Below are 19,728 nucleotides of genomic sequence, written 5' to 3' on the forward strand. Positions count from 1 at the left end.
AGGAAGATAGAAGATAGAAGAAAGAAGAAAGAGGAAAGAAGATAGAAGAAAGAAGAAGCATTTAAATAAAGGAATTGTCAAAAACTGTCTCTTGTCATTTTTAACATTTTTGACACTTTTTTAGTGAAATGGTGTACCCCCTTACCATTTCACACAGGGGGGAGGGCCGGGATCTGGGGGTCCTCTTGTTAAAGGGGGCTTCCAGATTCTGATAAGCCTCCCGCCCGCAGACCCCCACAACCACCGGCCAGGGTTGTGGGGATGAGGCCCTTGTCCCATGTCCTCATCAACATGGGGACAAGGTGTTTTGGGGGGCTACCCCAAAGCACCCTCCCAATGTTGAGGGCATGTGGCCTGGTACGGTTCAGGAGGGGGACCCCACGCCATTTTTTTTTTTTTTTGGCCGGGGTTCCCCTTAATATCCATACCGGATCTGAAGGGCCTGGTATGAAATTTAGGGGGACCCCCCCACGTCATTTTTTTTTAAATTTTGGTTCGGGGTCCCCCTGTGGGGAATTCCCATGCCGTTTTTATCAATGAACTTCTATGTGTATTGTCAGACCGGCAATTCATTAATAGCCGCGATTAGTTTTAAATTACTTTTTTCCTTCGAAATGTCATTTTGCTGTCAGACTGTTCTAAACGGGAAACATGCGCCCCTTTGCAGGCATACTATAGACACCCCCCAGGTATGAAATTTAAAGGGATATTACACTTTTATTGTTTCACTTTAAGCATTATTAAAATCACTGCTCCCGAAATAACGGCCGTTTTTAAAACTTTTTTTTGCATTGATCCATGTCCCCTGGGGCAGGACCTAGGTCCCCAAACACTTTTTATGACAATAACTTGCATATAAGCCTTTAAAATTAGCACTTTTGATTATTCATGTTCGTGTCCCATAAACTTTAACGGTGTTCGCGTGTTCAAACAAATTTTTTGCCTATGCACATGTTCTGGTGCAAACCGAACAGGGGAGTGTTCGGCCCAACCCTATCCAGCAGCAGGAAAAGCCTTCAGGTGATACCCTGAGTCAGGGCAGAGCTGGTAGTCCTAGGTACAGATGACTGTTTGCCTCTACACTGTCTAAGCAGCTAGAGCCAGGCTGGATAGGAGGGCTGGTGGGGTGGCATAAAGGAGAACTGATCGATCCTCCTGCAGTCGCTGAAAGTTATTCTCGTTTCTGGGACCGCTAGCTCTGCCTCCCAACTCCACCACCGACTCCACCCCCAGCTCAACTAGTGCACTCCGCTGTGAATGCTGGGCCGCTGTCTCTCTCCTCCTCGTGACGTCACTGGTTGCTAGACGCCAGGCGGGCCGCAGCTAGCAACCAGTGTGGGCAGTGAGCCAGGTGTCAGCCAGGGGCCCACCACAGTGAGTAACAGCAGCGATTTAAGGGCTATTTTAGGGGCATCAGATCGGCCCAGGGCCAGAAGGCTGGCCTTGGACCGATCTGATGTATTGCTCTGGAATAAAGGTGCCTGGGACCCAGGACAGAACTGCCAATTACGGGACTGTTCCGGGCAATCCGGGATTATTGGGAGGTATGAAATATTTTAAAATAAAATAGAATAGTATGAGTAACCACCAGCATTATTCTCAGTGAATGCAATAATAACCACCAGCACTGGTATTAGTGAGCCCAATAAAAAACCCCAACATTGGTGTCGGTGACCGCAGTAACAAACCACATTGATGCTCAGTGGCAGTGACCCCACTAAACCCCCTTCCTGCGTTGATGCTCAATTAGCTCCCTCTTGCAATGATGTCACTGATTCTAAACCCACTCTCCTGAATAGTCTGTGTAGCAAAGTCCCGGGGCCCCTGAAGTCCAATGGTGACCTCCACAGTTAAGGACAGCTGACATCCTTCAGTGTAGAGTGGGTTACAAGGCATGGTGGATGTAATGTAAGATGAACAGGTGGGCGCCAAACACTTTTTTGATGCAAAGAGATTTATCGTCTCTTAGACAGAACTGTGGGAGAGGGTCAGAACACTGTTAGGTAGAGGCAATGTTAATTGACAGGCTCCAAGACTTCTATAGGTAGACAGCTACACAGGTGAAGTCCTCCAGCCAGAAACCACTTCTGTATAGGTAGGACACTTTCCCCTATGGCAACAATCTTGTAGCTGCTATTAATGGTAAAGGTATTCAATTATCTGCAACACAAACAGTTCTCTTTACCCCACACTCACTCACTGTAGGTCTTCACTCAACGAGCTCCCAGTCTCTCTCAATAGACTTCAGATCCACTAGGCACTGGATCCCCTGAGCTCTTTCACTGTAGCACTCAATATCTACCATTGATTCCTAATATGTCCTTGCAGTGCTCTTGTCTTATCTAATGTTCAACCGCTCGCTGAATTGTGAACGTTATGGGCCATTCACGCTAAATTCGAGTGGCACCTCACGACCCATAATTCACTGCGGCATTGCAGGGCATTGCTGGCTGATGATTGGCCAAGCATGCACTATGACCCGCATGCTTGGCCAATCACAGCGCCATTTGTACAGAGAGCCGTAATTGGCCAAAGCCAGAGTAGCTTTGGCCAATCATGGCTCAGGGGGTTTAGTGCTGATTGGCGGCCTTGTGTAGTGTGTTGCGGCGGCGGAGAGATAGACAGAGAGACAGTGTCATTTCATTTAAGTTAGACAGAGTAGGCAGGCGAGTCAGTTAGCTGCACTTACAGTGTATTGAATATATATATGCATCCTAGGTGTTATATATATATATATATATATATATATATATATATATATATATATATATACACTGTATTCAGTTTAGCTAGATCCTTTTTTGTTATACTCTTCCTACTGACAGGAAGGCAGGTGTTTTTACAGTATTTACAGCTACCTGAAGAAAATTGATGGTGTTCTTCTGATCCTATTAGTACCACAGGCAGGCAGCTACAGTATTTACAGTTAGTGTACTGTGTCCTCTGCACAGTGTGCACCTAAAGCTACCTGAAGAAAATTGCTGGTGTTCTGATCCTATTATTACCACAGGCAGGCAGCTGCAGTATTTACAGTTAGAGTAGTGGGCCTCTGCACAGTGCACCTAAAGCTACCTGAAGATAATTGATGTTGTTCTGATCCTATTAATAACACAGGCAGGCAGCTGCAGTATTTATAGTTAATGTAGTGCGTGCTCTGCACAGTGTGCATTTAAAGCTACCTGAAGACAATTGCTGTTGTTCTGATTAGGGACGAGCTTCATGTTCGAGTCAAACGCATGTTTGACTTGAACATCGTGTGTTTGGTCGTTCATCGAATTATGAACGTTATGGGCCGTTCGTGCCAAATTCGAGTGGCGCGTCACGGCCCATAATTCACTGCGGCATCGCAGTGCATTGCTGGCTGATGATTGCCCAAGCATGCACTATGACCCGCATGCTTGGCCAATCACAGCGCCGTGTGTACAGAGAAGCTTTGGCCAATTATTGCTCAGGGGGTTTAGTACACGCCCCACACTATATAAGGCCGCCTGCACGTCGGCCCTGTGTAATGTGTTGCGGTGGAGAGAGATAGACAGAGAGACAGTGTCATTTGATTTAAGTTAGATTGAGAAGGCAGGCCGAATCAGTTAGCTGCACATGCAGTGTATTGTGTATATATATATATATATATATATATATATATATATATATATATATATATATATATATATATATATATATATGCATCCAAGGTGTTGTATATATATATATATATATATATATATATATATATATATATATATATATATATATATATATATATATATTCAGTTTAGCTAGAGCCTGCTACTCTCTTTCTACTATACTGAATGGCAGGCAGGTGTTTTTACAGTATTTCCAGTTACTGTACTGTGTACCCTGCACAGTTGCACCTACAGTATAGCTACCTGAAGCCAGGTGCTTGTGTAGGCTCTTGACGTATTTCCAGTCAGTGTACTGTGTATCCTGCACAGTTGCACCTACAGTATAACTACCTGAAGCCAGGTGCTTGTGTGAGCTCTTGACGTATTTCCAGTTACTGTGCTGTGTACCCTGCACAGTTGCACCTACAGTATAACTACCTGAAGCAAGGTGCTTGTGTAGGCTCTTGACGTATTTCCAGTTCCTGTACTGTGTACCCTGCACAATTGCACCTAGAGTTTAGCTACCTGAAGCCAGGTGCTTGTGTAGGCTCTTGACCTATTTCCAGTTACTGCACTGTGTAATCTGCACAGTTGCACCTACAGTATAACTACCTGAAGCCAGGTGCTTGTGTAGGCTCTTGACATATTTCCAGTTACTGTACTGTGTACCCTGCACAGTTGCACCTACAGTATAGCTACCTGAAGCCAGGTGCTTGTGTGGGACCTTGATGTATTTCCAGTTACTGTACTGTGTACCCTGTACAGTTGCACCTACTGTATATCTGCCTGAAGCCAGGTACTTGTGTAGGCTCTTGACGTATTTCCAGTTACTGAACTGTGTAACATGCACAGTTGCACCTACAGTATATCTACCTGAAGCCAGGTGCTTGTGTAGGCTCTTGACAAATTTCCAGTTACTGTACTGGGTACCCTGCACAGTTCCACCTACAATATAACTACCTGAAGCCAGGTGCTTGTGTAGGCTCTTGACATATTTCCAGTTACTGTACCGTGTACCCTGCACAGTTGCACCTACAGTATAACTACCTGAAGCCAGGTGCTTGTGTAGGCTTTTGACGTATTTTCAGTTACTTTACTGTGTACCCAGGACAGTTGCACCTACAGTATAACTACCTGAAGCCAGGTGCTTGTGTAGGCTCTTGACGTATTTTCAGTTACTGTACTATGTACCCTGCACAGTTCCACCTACAGTATAACTACCTGAAGCCAGGTGCTTGTGTAGGCTCTTGACGTATTTCAAGTTACTGTACTATGTACCCTACACAGTTGCACCTACAGTATAGCTACCTGAAGCCTGGTGTTTGTGTGGGCTCTTGACGTATTAACAGTTACCGTACTGTGTACCCTAAACAGGTGCACCTACAGTATAACTACCTGAAGCCAGGTGCTTGTGTAGGCTCTTGATATATTTCCAGTTACTGTACCGTTTACCCTGCACAGTTGCACCTACAGTATAGCTACCTAAAGCCAGGTGCTTGTGTGGGCTCTTGACATATTTCCAGTTACTGTACTGTGTACCCTGCACAGTTGCACCTACAGTATAACTACCTGAAGCCAGGTGCTTGTTTAGGCTCTCAACGTATTTCCAGTTACTGTACTGTGTACCCTGCACAGTTGCATCTAGAGTATAACTACTTGAAGCCAGGTGCTTGTGTAGGCTCTTGACGTATTTACAGTTAGTGTATTGTGTACCCTGCACAGTTGCATCTATAGTATAGCTACCTGAAGCCAGGTGCTTGTGTAGGCTCTTGACATATTTCCAGTTACTGTACCGTGTACCCTGCACAGTTGCACCTACAATATAACTACCTGAAGCCAGGTACTTGTGTAGGCTCTTGACGTATTTCCAGTTATTGAACTGTGTAACCTGCACAGTTGCACCTACAGTATAACTACCTGAAGCCAGGTGCTTGTGTAGGCTCTTGACATATTTCCAGTTACTGTACTGGGTACCCTGCACAGTTCCACCTACAATATAACTACCTGAAGCCAGGTGCTTGTGTGGGCTCTTGACATATTTCCAGTTATTGTACTGTGTACCCTGCACAGTTGCACCTACAGTATAACTACCTGAAGTCAGGTGTTTGTGTAGGCTCTTGACATATTTCCAGTTATTGAACTGTGTAACCTGCACAGTTGCACCTACAGTATAACTACCTGAAGCCAGGTGCTTGTGTAGGCTCTTGACGTATTTACAGTTACTGTACTGTGTACCCTGAACAGGTGCACCTACAGTATAACTACCTGAAGACAGGTGCTTGTGTAGGCTCTTGACATATTTCCAGTTACTGTACAGTGTACCCTGCACAGTTGCACCTACAGTATAACTACCTGAAGTCAGGTGCTTGTGTAGGCTCTTGACATATTTCCAGTTACTGTACAGTGTACCCTGCACAGTTGCACCTACGGTATAACTATCTGAAGCCAGGGGCTTGTGTAGGCTCTTGACGTATTTCCAGTTCCTGTACCGTGTACCCTGCACAGTTGTACCTACAGTATAGCTACCTGAAGCCAGGTGCTTGTGTAGGCTCTTGACGTATTTCCAGTTACTGTACTGTGTACCCTGCACAGTTGCACCTACAGTATAGCTACCTGAAGCCAGGTGCTTGTGTAGGCTCTTGACATATTTCCAGTTACTGTACAGTGTACCCTGCACAGTTGCACCTACAGTATAGCTACCTGAAAGCCAGGTGCTTGTGTGGGCTCTTGACGTATTTCCAGTTACTGTACTGTGTACCCTGCACAGTTGCACCTACAATATAGCTACCTGAAGCCAGCTGCTTGTGTAGGCTCTTGACGTATTTCCAGTTCCTGTACTGTGTACCCTGCACAATTGCACCTACAGTTTAGCTACCTGAAGCCAGGTGCTTGTGTAGGCTCTTGATCTATTTCCAGTTACTGTACTGTGTAATATGCACAGTTGCACCTACAGTATAACTACCTGAAGTCAGGTGCTTGTGTAGGCTCTTGACATATTTTCAGTTACTGTACTGTGTACCCTGCACAGCTGCACCTACAGTATAGCTACCTGAAGCCAGGTGCTTGTGTAGGCTCTTGACGTATTTCCAGTTACTGTACTGTGTACCCAGCACAGTTGCACCTACAGTATACCTACCTGAAGCCAGGTGCTTGTGTAGGCTCTTGACATATTTCCAGTTACTGTACTGTGTACCCTGCACAGTTGCACCTACAGTATAGCTACCTGAAGCCAGGTGCTTGTGTGGGCTCTTGATGTATTTCCAGTTACTGTACTGTGTACCCTGTACAGTTGCACCTACTGTATATCTGCCTGAAGCCAGGTACTTGTGTAGGCTCTTGACGTATTTCCAGTTACTGAACTGTGTAACATGCACAGTTGCACCTACAGTATATCTACCTGAAGCCAGGTGCTTGTGTAGGCTCTTGACAAATTTCCAGTTACTGTACTGGGTACCCTGCACAGTTCCACCTACAATATAACTACCTGAAGCCAGGTGCTTGTGTAGGCTCTTGACATATTTCCAGTTACTGTACCGTGTACCCTGCACAGTTGCACCTACAGTATAACTACCTGAAGCCAGGTGCTTGTGTAGGCTTTTGACATATTTTCAGTTACTTTACTGTGTACCCAGGACAGTTGCACCTACAGTGTAACTACCTGAAGCCAGGTGCTTGTGTAGGCTCTTGACGTATTTTCAGTTACTGTACTATGTACCCTGCACAGTTCCACCTACAGTATAACTACCTGAAGCCAGGTGCTTGTGTAGGCTCTTGACGTATTTCAAGTTACTGTACTGTGTACCCAGGACAGTTGCACCTACAGTATAACTACCTGAAGCCTGGTGTTTGTGTGGGCTCTTGACGTATTAACAGTTACTGTACTGTGTACCCTAAACAGGTGCACCTACAGTATAACTACCTGAAGCCAGGTGCTTGTGTAGGCTCTTGATATATTTCCAGTTACTGTACCGTTTACCCTGCACAGTTGCACCTACAGTATAGCTACCTAAAGCCAGGTGCTTGTGTGGGCTCTTGACATATTTCCAGTTACTGTACTGTGCACCCTGCACAGTTGCATCTATAGTATAGCTACTTGAAGCCAGGTGCTTGTGTAGGCTCTTGACATATTTCCAGTTACTGTACCATGTACCCTGCACAGTTGCACCTACAATATAACTACCTGAAGCCAGGTACTTGTGTAGGCTCTTGACGTATTTCCAGTTATTAAACTGTGTAACCTGCACAGTTGCACCTACAGTATAACTACCTGAAGCCAGGTGCTTGTGTAGGCTCTTGACTTATTTCCAGTTACTGTACTGGGTACCCTGCACAGTTCCACCTACAATATAACTACCTGAAGCCAGGTGCTTGTGTGGGCTCTTGACATATTTACAGTTATTGTACTGTGTACCCTGCACAGTTGCACCTACAGTATAACTACCTGAAGTCAGATGTTTGTGTAGGCTCTTGACATATTTCCAGTTATTGAACTGTGTAACCCGCACAGCTGCACCTACAGTATAACTACCTGAAGCCAGGTGCTTGTATAGGCTCTTGACGTATTTACAGTTACTGTACTGTGTACCCTGAACAGGTGCACCTACAGTATAACTACCTGAAGCCAGGTGCTTGTGTAGGCTCTTGACATATTTCCAGTTACTGTACAGTGTACCCTGCACAGTTGCACCTACAGTATAACTACCTGAAGTCAGGTGCTTGTGTAGGCTCTTGACATATTTCCAGTTACTGTACAGTGTACCCTGCACAGTTGCACCTACGGTATAACTACCTGAAGCCAGGGGCTTGTGTAGGCTCTTGACGTATTTCCAGTTCCTGTACCGTGTACCCTGCACAGTTGCACCTACAGTATAGCTACCTGAAGCCAGGTGCTTGCGTAGGCTCTTGACATATTTCCAGTTACTGTACAGTGTACCCTGCACAGTTGAACCTACAGTATAGCTACCTGAAGCCAGGTGCTTGTGTGGGCTCTTGACGTATTTCCAGTTACTGTACTGTGAATCCTTCACAGTTGCACCTACAGTATAGCTACCTGAAGCCAGCTGCTTGTGTAGGCTCTTGACATATTTCCAGTTACTGTACTGTGTACCCGGCACAGTTGCACCTACAGTATAGCTACCTGAAGCCAGGTGCTTGTGTAGGCTCTTGATGTATTTCCAGTTACTGTACTGTGTACCCTCTACAGTTGCACCTACAGTATAACTACCTGAAGCCAGGTGCTTGTGTAGGCTCTTGACATATTTCCACTTACTGTATTGGGTACCCTGCACAGTTCCACCTACAATATAAATACCTAAAGCCAGGTGCTTGTGTAGCCTCTTGACGTATTTCCAGTTACTGTACTGTGTACTCTGCACAGTTGCACCTACAGCATAGCTACCTGAAGCCAGGTGCTTGTGTAGGCTCTTGACATATTTCCAGTTACTGTACCATGTACCCTGCACAGTTGCACCTACAGTATAACTACCTGAAGCCTGGGTTCTTGTGTAGGCTCTTGACAAATTTCCAGTTACTGTATTGTGTACCCTGCACAGTTGCACCTACAATATATCTACCTGAAGCTTGGTGCTTGTGTGGGCTCTTGGCATATTTACAGTTACTGTACTGTGTACCCTGCACAGTTGCACCTACATTATAACTACCTGAACCCAGGTGCTTGTGTAGGCTCTTGATGTATTTCCAGTTACTGTACTGTGTACCCTGCAGAGTTCCACCTACAGTATAACTACCTGAAGCCAGGTGCTTGTGTAGGCTCTTGACGTATTTCCAGTTACTGTACTGTGTACCCTGCACAGTTGCACCTACAGTATAGCTACCTGAAGCCAGGTGCTTGTGTGGGCTCGACGTATTTCCAGTTACTGTACTGTGTACCCTGCACAGTTGCACCTACAGTATAACTACCTGAAGCCAGGTGTTTGTGTAGGCTCTTGATGTATTTCCAGTTACTGTGCTGTGTACCCTGTACAGTTACACCTACTGTATAGCTACCTGAAGCCAGGAACTTATGTAGGCTCTTGACGTATTTCCAGTTACTGAACTGTGTAACATGCACAGTTGAACCTACAGTATAACTACCTGAACCCAGCTGCTTGTGAAGGCTCTTGACATATTTCCAGTTACTGTACTGTGTTGTACCCTGCACAGTTGCACTTACTAATAGCTACCTGAAGCCTGGTGCTTGTGTGGGCTCTTGACATATTTACAGTTACTGTACTGTGTACCCTGCACAATTGCACCTACAGTATAACTACCTGAAGTCAGGTGCTTGTGTGGTCTCTTGATTTATTTCCAGTTACTGTACTGTGTACCCTGCACAGTTCCACCTACAGTATAACTACCTGAAGCCAGCTGCTTGTGTAGGCTCTTGACGTATTTCCAGTTACTGTACTGTGTACCCTGCACAGTTGCACCTACAGTATAGCTACCTGAAGCCTGGTGCTTTTGTGGGCTCTTGGCATATTTACAGTTACTGTACTGTGTACCCTGAACAGGTGCATCTACAGTATAGCTACTTGAAGCCAGGTGCTTGTGTGGGCTCTTAACGTATTTCCAGTTACTGAACTGTATACCCTGTACAGCTGCACCTACTGTATAACTACCTGAAACCAGGTACTTGTGCAGGCTCTTGACGTATTTCCAGTTACTGAACTGTGTAACCTGCACAGTTGCACCTACAGTATAACTACCTGAAGCCAGGTGCTTGTGTAGGCTCTTGACGTATTTCCAGTTACTGTACTGTGTACCCTGCACAGTTGCACCTACAGTATAGCTACCTGAAGCTAGGTGCTTGTATAGGCTCTTGACATATTTCCAGTTACTGTACTGGGTACCCTGCACAGTTCCACCTACAATATAACTACCTGAAGCCAGGTGCTTGTGTAGGCTCTTGACGTATTCCCAGTTACTGTACTGTGTACCCTGCACAGTTCCACCTACAGTATAACTACCTGAAGCCAGCTGCTTGTGTAGGCTCTTGACATATTTACAGTTACTGTACTGTGTACCCTGCACAGTTACACCTACATTATAACTACCTTAAGCCAGGTGCTTGTGTAGGCTCTTGTATTTCCAGTTACTGTACTGTGTACCTTGCACAGTTCCACCTACAGAATAACTAACTGAAGCCAGGTGCTTGTGTAGGCTCTTGACGTATTTCCAGTTACTGTGCTGTGTCCTCTTTACAGTTGCACCTACAGTATAACTACCTGAAGCCTGGTGCTTGTGTGGGCTCTTGACGTATTTACAGTTACTGTACTGTGTACCCTGAACAGGTGCACCTACAGTATAACTTCCTGAAGCCAGGTGCTTGTGTAGGCTCTCAATGTTTTTCCAGTTACTGTACTGTGTACCCTGTACAGTTGCACCTACAGTATAACTACCTGAAGCCAGGTACTTATGTAGGCTCTTGACGTATTTCCAGTTACTGAACTGTGTAACCTGCACAGTTGAACCTACAGTATAACTACCTGAAGCCAGGTGCTTGTGAAGGCTCTTGACATATTTCCAGTTACTGTACTGGGTATCCTGCACAGTTCCACCTACAATATAACTACCTGAAGCCAGGTCCTTGTTTAGGCTCTTGACGTATTTCCAGTTACTGTACTGTGTACCCTGCACAGTTACACCTACAGTATAGCTACCTGAAGCCAGGTGCTTGTGTGCGCTCTTGACGTATTTCCAGTTACTGTACTGTGTACCCTGCACCGTTGCACCTACAGTATAACTACCTGAAGCCAGGTGCTTGTGTAGGCTCTTGATGTATTTCCAGTTACTGTACTGTGTACCCTGTACAGTTGCACCTACAGTATAACTACCTGAAGCCAGGTGCTTGTGTAGGCTCTTGACATATTTCCAGTTAATGTACTGGGTATCCTGTACAATTCCACCTACAATATAACTACCTGAAGCCAGGTGCTTGTGTAGGCTCTTGATGTATTTCCAGTTACTGTACTGTGTACCCTGCACAGTTGCACCTACAATATAGCTACCTGAAGCCTGGTGCTTGTGTGGGCTCTTGACATATTTACAGTTACTGTACTGTGTACCCTGCACAGTTGCACCTACAGTATAACTGCCTGAAGCCAGGTGCTTGTGTAGGCTCTTGATGTATTTCCAGTTACTGTACTGTGTACCCTGCACAGTTGCACCTACAGCATAGCTACCTGAAGCCTGGTGTTTGTGTGGGCTCTTGACATATTTACAGTTACTGTACTGTGTACCCTGAACAGGTGCATCTACAGTATAGCTACTTGAAGCCAGGTGCTTGTGTGGGCTCTTAACGTATTTCCAGTTACTGTACTGTGTACCCTGCACAGTTGAACCTACAGTATAGCTACCTGAAGCCTGGTGCTCGTGTGGGCTCTTGACATATTTACAGTTACTGTACTGTGTACCCTACACAGTTGCACCTACAGTATAACTACCTGAAGCAAGGTGCTTGTGTAGGCTCTTGACATATTTCCAGTTACTGTACCGTGTACCCTGCACAGTTGCACCTACAGTATAACTACCTAAAACCAGGTGCTTGTGTAGGCTCTTGACGTATTTCCAGTTACTGTACTGTGTCCCCTTTACAGTTGCACCTACAGTATAACTATCTGAAGCCAGGTGCTTGTGTAGGCTCTTGACGTATTTCCAGTTACTGTACTGTGTACCCTGCACAGTTGCACCTACAGTATAGCTACCTGAAGCCTGGTGCTTGTGTGGGCTCTTGACATATTTACAGTTACTGTACTGTGTGCCATGCACAGTTGCACCTACAGTATAACTACATGAAGCCAGGTGCTTGTGTAGGCTCTTGACATATTTCCAGTTACTGTACCGTGTACCCTGCACAGTTGCACCTACAGTATAACTACCTGAAGCCAGGTGCTTGTGTAGGCTCTTGACGTATTTCCAGTTACTGTACTGTGTACACTGCACAGTTGCACATACAGTATAACTACCTGAAGCTTGGTGCTTGTGTAGGCTCTTGACGTATTTTCAGTTACTGTACTGTGTACCCGACACAGTTCCACCTACAGTATAACTACCTGAAGCCAGGTGCTTGTGTAGGCTCTTGATGTATTTCCAGTTACTGTACTGTGTACCCTGCACAGTTGCACCTACAGTATAGCTACCTGAAGCCTGGTGCTTGTGTGGGCTCTTTACGTATTTACAGTTACTGTACTGTGTACCCTGAACAGGTGCACCTACAGTATAACTACCTGAAGCCAGGTGCTTGTGTAGGCTCTTGACATATTTCCAGTTACTGTACCGTGTACCCTGCAAAGTTGCACCTACAGTATATCTACCTGAAGCCAGGTGCTTGTGTGGGCTCTTGACTTATTTCCAGTTACTGTACTGTGTACCCTGCACAGTTGCACCTACAGTATAACTACCTGAAGCCAAGTGCTTGTGTAGGCTCTTGACGTATTTCCAGTTACTGTACTGTGTACCCTGCACAGTTGCAGCTACAGTATAACTACCTGAAGCCAGGTGCTTGTGTAGGCTCTTGATGTATTTCCAGTTACTGTACTGTGTACCCTGTACAGTTGCACCTACAGTATAACTACCTGAAGCTAGGTGCTTGTGTAGGCTCTTGACATATTTCCAGTTACTGTACTGGGTATCCTGCACAATTCCACCAACAATATAACTACCTGAAGCCAGGTGCTTGTGTAGGCTCTTGATGTATTTCCAGTTACTGTACTGTGTACCCTGGACAGTTGAACCTACAATATAGCTACCTGAAGCCTGGTGCTTGTGTGGGCTCTTGACATATTTACAGTTACTGTACTGTGTACCCTGCACAGTTGCACCTACAGTATAACTACCTGAAGGCAGGTGCTTGTGTAGGCTCTTGATGTATTTCCAGTTAATGTACTGTGTACCCTGCACAGTTACACCTACAGTATAGCTACCTGAAGCCTGGTGCTTATGTGGGCTCTTGACATATTTACAGTTACTGTACTGTGTATCCTACACAGTTGCCCCTACAGTATAACTACCTGAAGCAAGGTGCTTGTGTAGGATCTTGACATATTTCCAGTTACTGTACCGTGTACCCTGCACAATTGCACCTACAGTATAACTACCTGAAGCCAGGTGCTTGTGTAGGCTCTTGACGTATTTCCAGTTACTGTACTGTGTCCCCTTTACAGTTGCACCTACAGTATAACTACCTGAAGCCAGGTGCTTGTGTGGGCTCTTAACGTATTTCCAGTTACTGTACTGTGTACACTGCACAGTTGCACATACAGTATAACTACCTGAAGCCTAGTGCTTGTGTGGGCTCTTGACATATTTACAGTTACTGTACTGTGTACCATGCACAGTTGCACCTACAGTATAACTACCTGAAGCCAGGTGCTTGTGTGGGCTCTTGACGTATTTCCAGTTACTGTACTGTGTACACTGCACAGTTGCACATACAGTATAACTACCTGAAGCTTGGTGCTTGTGTAGGCTCTTGACGTATTTTCAGTTACTGTACTGTGTACCCGACACAGTTCCACCTACAGTATAACTACCTGAAGCCAGGTGCTTGTGTAGGCTCTTGACGTATTTCCAGTTACTGTACTGTGTACCCTGCACAGTTGCACCTACAGTATAGCTACCTGAAGCCTGGTGCTTTTGTGGGCTCTTGGCATATTTACAGTTACTGTACTGTGTACCCTGAACAGGTGCATCTACAGTATAGCTACTTGAAGCCAGGTGCTTGTGTGGGCTCTTAACGTATTTCCAGTTACTGAACTGTATACCCTGTACAGCTGCACCTACTGTATAACTACCTGAAACCAGGTACTTGTGCAGGCTCTTGACGTATTTCCAGTTACTGAACTGTGTAACCTGCACAGTTGCACCTACAGTATAACTACCTGAAGCCAGGTGCTTGTGTAGGCTCTTGACGTATTTCCAGTTACTGTACTGTGTACCCTGCACAGTTGCACCTACAGTATAGCTACCTGAAGCTAGGTGCTTGTATAGGCTCTTGACATATTTCCAGTTACTGTACTGGGTACCCTGCACAGTTCCACCTACAATATAACTACCTGAAGCCAGGTGCTTGTGTAGGCTCTTGACGTATTCCCAGTTACTGTACTGTGTACCCTGCACAGTTCCACCTACAGTATAACTACCTGAAGCCAGCTGCTTGTGTAGGCTCTTGACATATTTACAGTTACTGTACTGTGTACCCTGCACAGTTACACCTACATTATAACTACCTTAAGCCAGGTGCTTGTGTAGGCTCTTGTATTTCCAGTTACTGTACTGTGTACCTTGCACAGTTCCACCTACAGAATAACTAACTGAAGCCAGGTGCTTGTGTAGGCTCTTGACGTATTTCCAGTTACTGTGCTGTGTCCTCTTTACAGTTGCACCTACAGTATAACTACCTGAAGCCTGGTGCTTGTGTGGGCTCTTGACGTATTTACAGTTACTGTACTGTGTACCCTGAACAGGTGCACCTACAGTATAACTTCCTGAAGCCAGGTGCTTGTGTAGGCTCTCAATGTTTTTCCAGTTACTGTACTGTGTACCCTGTACAGTTGCACCTACAGTATAACTACCTGAAGCCAGGTACTTATGTAGGCTCTTGACGTATTTCCAGTTACTGAACTGTGTAACCTGCACAGTTGAACCTACAGTATAACTACCTGAAGCCAGGTGCTTGTGAAGGCTCTTGACATATTTCCAGTTACTGTACTGGGTATCCTGCACAGTTCCACCTACAATATAACTACCTGAAGCCAGGTCCTTGTTTAGGCTCTTGACGTATTTCCAGTTACTGTACTGTGTACCCTGCACAGTTACACCTACAGTATAGCTACCTGAAGCCAGGTGCTTGTGTGCGCTCTTGACGTATTTCCAGTTACTGTACTGTGTACCCTGCACCGTTGCACCTACAGTATAACTACCTGAAGCCAGGTGCTTGTGTAGGCTCTTGATGTATTTCCAGTTACTGTACTGTGTACCCTGTACAGTTGCACCTACAGTATAACTACCTGAAGCCAGGTGCTTGTGTAGGCTCTTGACATATTTCCAGTTAATGTACTGGGTATCCTGTACAATTCCACCTACAATATAACTACCTGAAGCCAGGTGCTTGTGTAGGCTCTTGATGTATTTCCAGTTACTGTACTGTGTACCCTGCACAGTTGCACCTACAATATAGCTACCTGAAGCCTGGTGCTTGTGTGGGCTCTTGACATATTTACAGTTACTGTACTGTGTACCCTGCACAGTTGCACCTACAGTATAACTGCCTGAAGCCAGGTGCTTGTGTAGGCTCTTGATGTATTTCCAGTTACTGTACTGTGTACCCTGCACAGTTGCACCTACAGCATAGCTACCTGAAGCCTGGTGTTTGTGTGGGCTCTTGACATATTTACAGTTACTGTACTGTGTACCCTGAACAGGTGCATCTACAGTATAGCTACTTGAAGCCAGGTGCTTGTGTGGGCTCTTAACGTATTTCCAGTTACTGTACTGTGTACCCTGCACAGTTGAACCTACAGTATAGCTACCTGAAGCCTGGTGCTCGTGTGGGCTCTTGACATATTTACAGTTACTGTACTGTGTACCCTACACAGTTGCACCTACAGTATAACTACCTGAAGCAAGGTGCTTGTGTAGGCTCTTGACATATTTCCAGTTACTGTACCGTGTACCCTGCACAGTTGCACCTACAGTATAACTACCTAAAACCAGGTGCTTGTGTAGGCTCTTGACGTATTTCCAGTTACTGTACTGTGTCCCCTTTACAGTTGCACCTACAGTATAACTATCTGAAGCCAGGTGCTTGTGTAGGCTCTTGACGTATTTCCAGTTACTGTACTGTGTACCCTGCACAGTTGCACCTACAGTATAGCTACCTGAAGCCTGGTGCTTGTGTGGGCTCTTGACATATTTACAGTTACTGTACTGTGTGCCATGCACAGTTGCACCTACAGTATAACTACCTGAAGCCAGGTGCTTGTGTAGGCTCTTGACATATTTCCAGTTACTGTACCGTGTACCCTGCACAGTTGCACCTACAGTATAACTACCTGAAGCCAGGTGCTTGTGTAGGCTCTTGACGTATTTCCAGTTACTGTACTGTGTACACTGCACAGTTGCACATACAGTATAACTACCTGAAGCTTGGTGCTTGTGTAGGCTCTTGACGTATTTTCAGTTACTGTACTGTGTACCCGACACAGTTCCACCTACAGTATAACTACCTGAAGCCAGGTGCTTGTGTAGGCTCTTGATGTATTTCCAGTTACTGTACTGTGTACCCTGCACAGTTGCACCTACAGTATAGCTACCTGAAGCCTGGTGCTTGTGTGGGCTCTTTACGTATTTACAGTTACTGTACTGTGTACCCTGAACAGGTGCACCTACAGTATAACTACCTGAAGCCAGGTGCTTGTGTAGGCTCTTGACATATTTCCAGTTACTGTACCGTGTACCCTGCAAAGTTGCACCTACAGTATATCTACCTGAAGCCAGGTGCTTGTGTGGGCTCTTGACTTATTTCCAGTTACTGTACTGTGTACCCTGCACAGTTGCACCTACAGTATAACTACCTGAAGCCAAGTGCTTGTGTAGGCTCTTGACGTATTTCCAGTTACTGTACTGTGTACCCTGCACAGTTGCAGCTACAGTATAACTACCTGAAGCCAGGTGCTTGTGTAGGCTCTTGATGTATTTCCAGTTACTGTACTGTGTACCCTGTACAGTTGCACCTACAGTATAACTACCTGAAGCTAGGTGCTTGTGTAGGCTCTTGACATATTTCCAGTTACTGTACTGGGTATCCTGCACAATTCCACCAACAATATAACTACCTGAAGCCAGGTGCTTGTGTAGGCTCTTGATGTATTTCCAGTTACTGTACTGTGTACCCTGGACAGTTGAACCTACAATATAGCTACCTGAAGCCTGGTGCTTGTGTGGGCTCTTGACATATTTACAGTTACTGTACTGTGTACCCTGCACAGTTGCACCTACAGTATAACTACCTGAAGGCAGGTGCTTGTGTAGGCTCTTGATGTATTTCCAGTTAATGTACTGTGTACCCTGCACAGTTACACCTACAGTATAGCTACCTGAAGCCTGGTGCTTATGTGGGCTCTTGACATATTTACAGTTACTGTACTGTGTATCCTACACAGTTGCCCCTACAGTATAACTACCTGAAGCAAGGTGCTTGTGTAGGATCTTGACATATTTCCAGTTACTGTACCGTGTACCCTGCACAATTGCACCTACAGTATAACTACCTGAAGCCAGGTGCTTGTGTAGGCTCTTGACGTATTTCCAGTTACTGTACTGTGTCCCCTTTACAGTTGCACCTACAGTATAACTACCTGAAGCCAGGTGCTTGTGTGGGCTCTTAACGTATTTCCAGTTACTGTACTGTGTACACTGCACAGTTGCACATACAGTATAACTACCTGAAGCCTAGTGCTTGTGTGGGCTCTTGACATATTTACAGTTACTGTACTGTGTACCATGCACAGTTGCACCTACAGTATAACTACCTGAAGCCAGGTGCTTGTGTGGGCTCTTGACGTATTTCCAGTTACTGTACTGTGTACACTGCACAGTTGCACATACAGTATAACTACCTGAAGCTTGGTGCTTGTGTAGGCTCTTGACGTATTTTCAGTTACTGTACTGTGTACCCGACACAGTTCCACCTACAGTATAACTACCTGAAGCCAGGTGCTTGTGTAGGCTCTTGATGTATTTCCAGTTACTGTACTGTGTACCCTGCACAGTTGCACCTACAGTATAGCTACCTGAAGCCTGGTGCTTGTGTGGGCTCTTGACGTATTTACAGTTACTGTACTGTGTACCCTTAACAGGTGCACCTACAGTATAACTACCTCAAGCCAGGTGCTTGTGTAGGCTCTTGACATATTTCCAGTTACTGTACCGTGTACCCTGCAAAGTTGCACCTACAGTATATCTACCTGATGCCAGGTGCTTGTGTGGGCTCTTGACATATTTCCAGTTACTGTAATGTGTACCCTGCACAGTTGCACCTACAGTATAACTACCTGAAGATAGGTGCTTGTGTAGGCTCTTGACGTATTTCCAGTTACTGTACTGTGTACCCTGCACAGTTGCACCTACAGTATAGCTACCTGAAGCCAGGTACTTGTGTGGGCTCTTGACTTATTTCCAGTTACTGTACTGTGTACCCTGCACAGTTGCACCTACAGTATAACTACCTGAAGCCAAGTGCTTGTGTAGGCTCTTGACGTATTTCCAGTTACTGTACTGTGTACCCTGGACAGTTGCACCTACAGTATAATTACCTGAAGCCAGGTGCTTGTGTAGGCTCTTGATGTATTTCCAGTTACTGTACTGTTTACCCTGCACAGTTCCACCTACAGTATAACTACCTGAAGCAAGGTGCTTGTGTAGGCTCTTGACGTATTTCCAGTTAATGTACTGTGTACCCTGAACAGGTGCACCTACAGTATAACTGCCTGAAGCCAGGTGCTTGTGTAGGCTCTTGACGTATTTCCAGTTACTGTACTGTGTCCCCTTAACAGTTGCACCTACAGTATAACTACCTGAAGCCAGGTGCTTGTGTAGGCTCTTGACGTATTTCCAGTTACTGTACTGTGTACCCTGCACAGTTGCACCTACAGTATAGCTACCTGAAGCCTTGTGCTTGTGTGGGCTCTTGACGTATTTACAGTTACTGTACTGTGTACCCTGCACAGTTGCACCTACAGTATAACTACCTGAAGCCAGGTGCTTGTGTATGCTCTTGACGTATTTCCAGCTACTGTACTGTGTACCCTGCACAGTTTCATCTACAGTATGGTTACTTGAAGCCAGGTGCTTGTGTGGGCTCTTAATGTATTTCTAGTTATTGTACTGTATACCCTGCACAGTTGCACCTACAGAATAGCTACCTGAAGCCAGGTGCTTGTGTGGGCTCTTGACGTATTTCCTGTTAATGTACTGTGTACCCTGCACAGTTGCACCTAGAGTATAACTACCTGATGCCAGGTGCTTGTGTAGGCTCTTGACGTATTTCTAGTTACTGTACTGTGTACCCTGCACAGTTGCACCTAAAGTATAACTACCTGAAGCCAAG

Source organism: Aquarana catesbeiana, linkage group LG12 (assembly GCF_042186555.1).
Source record: "Aquarana catesbeiana isolate 2022-GZ linkage group LG12, ASM4218655v1, whole genome shotgun sequence".
NCBI lineage: Eukaryota > Metazoa > Chordata > Amphibia > Anura > Ranidae > Aquarana > Aquarana catesbeiana.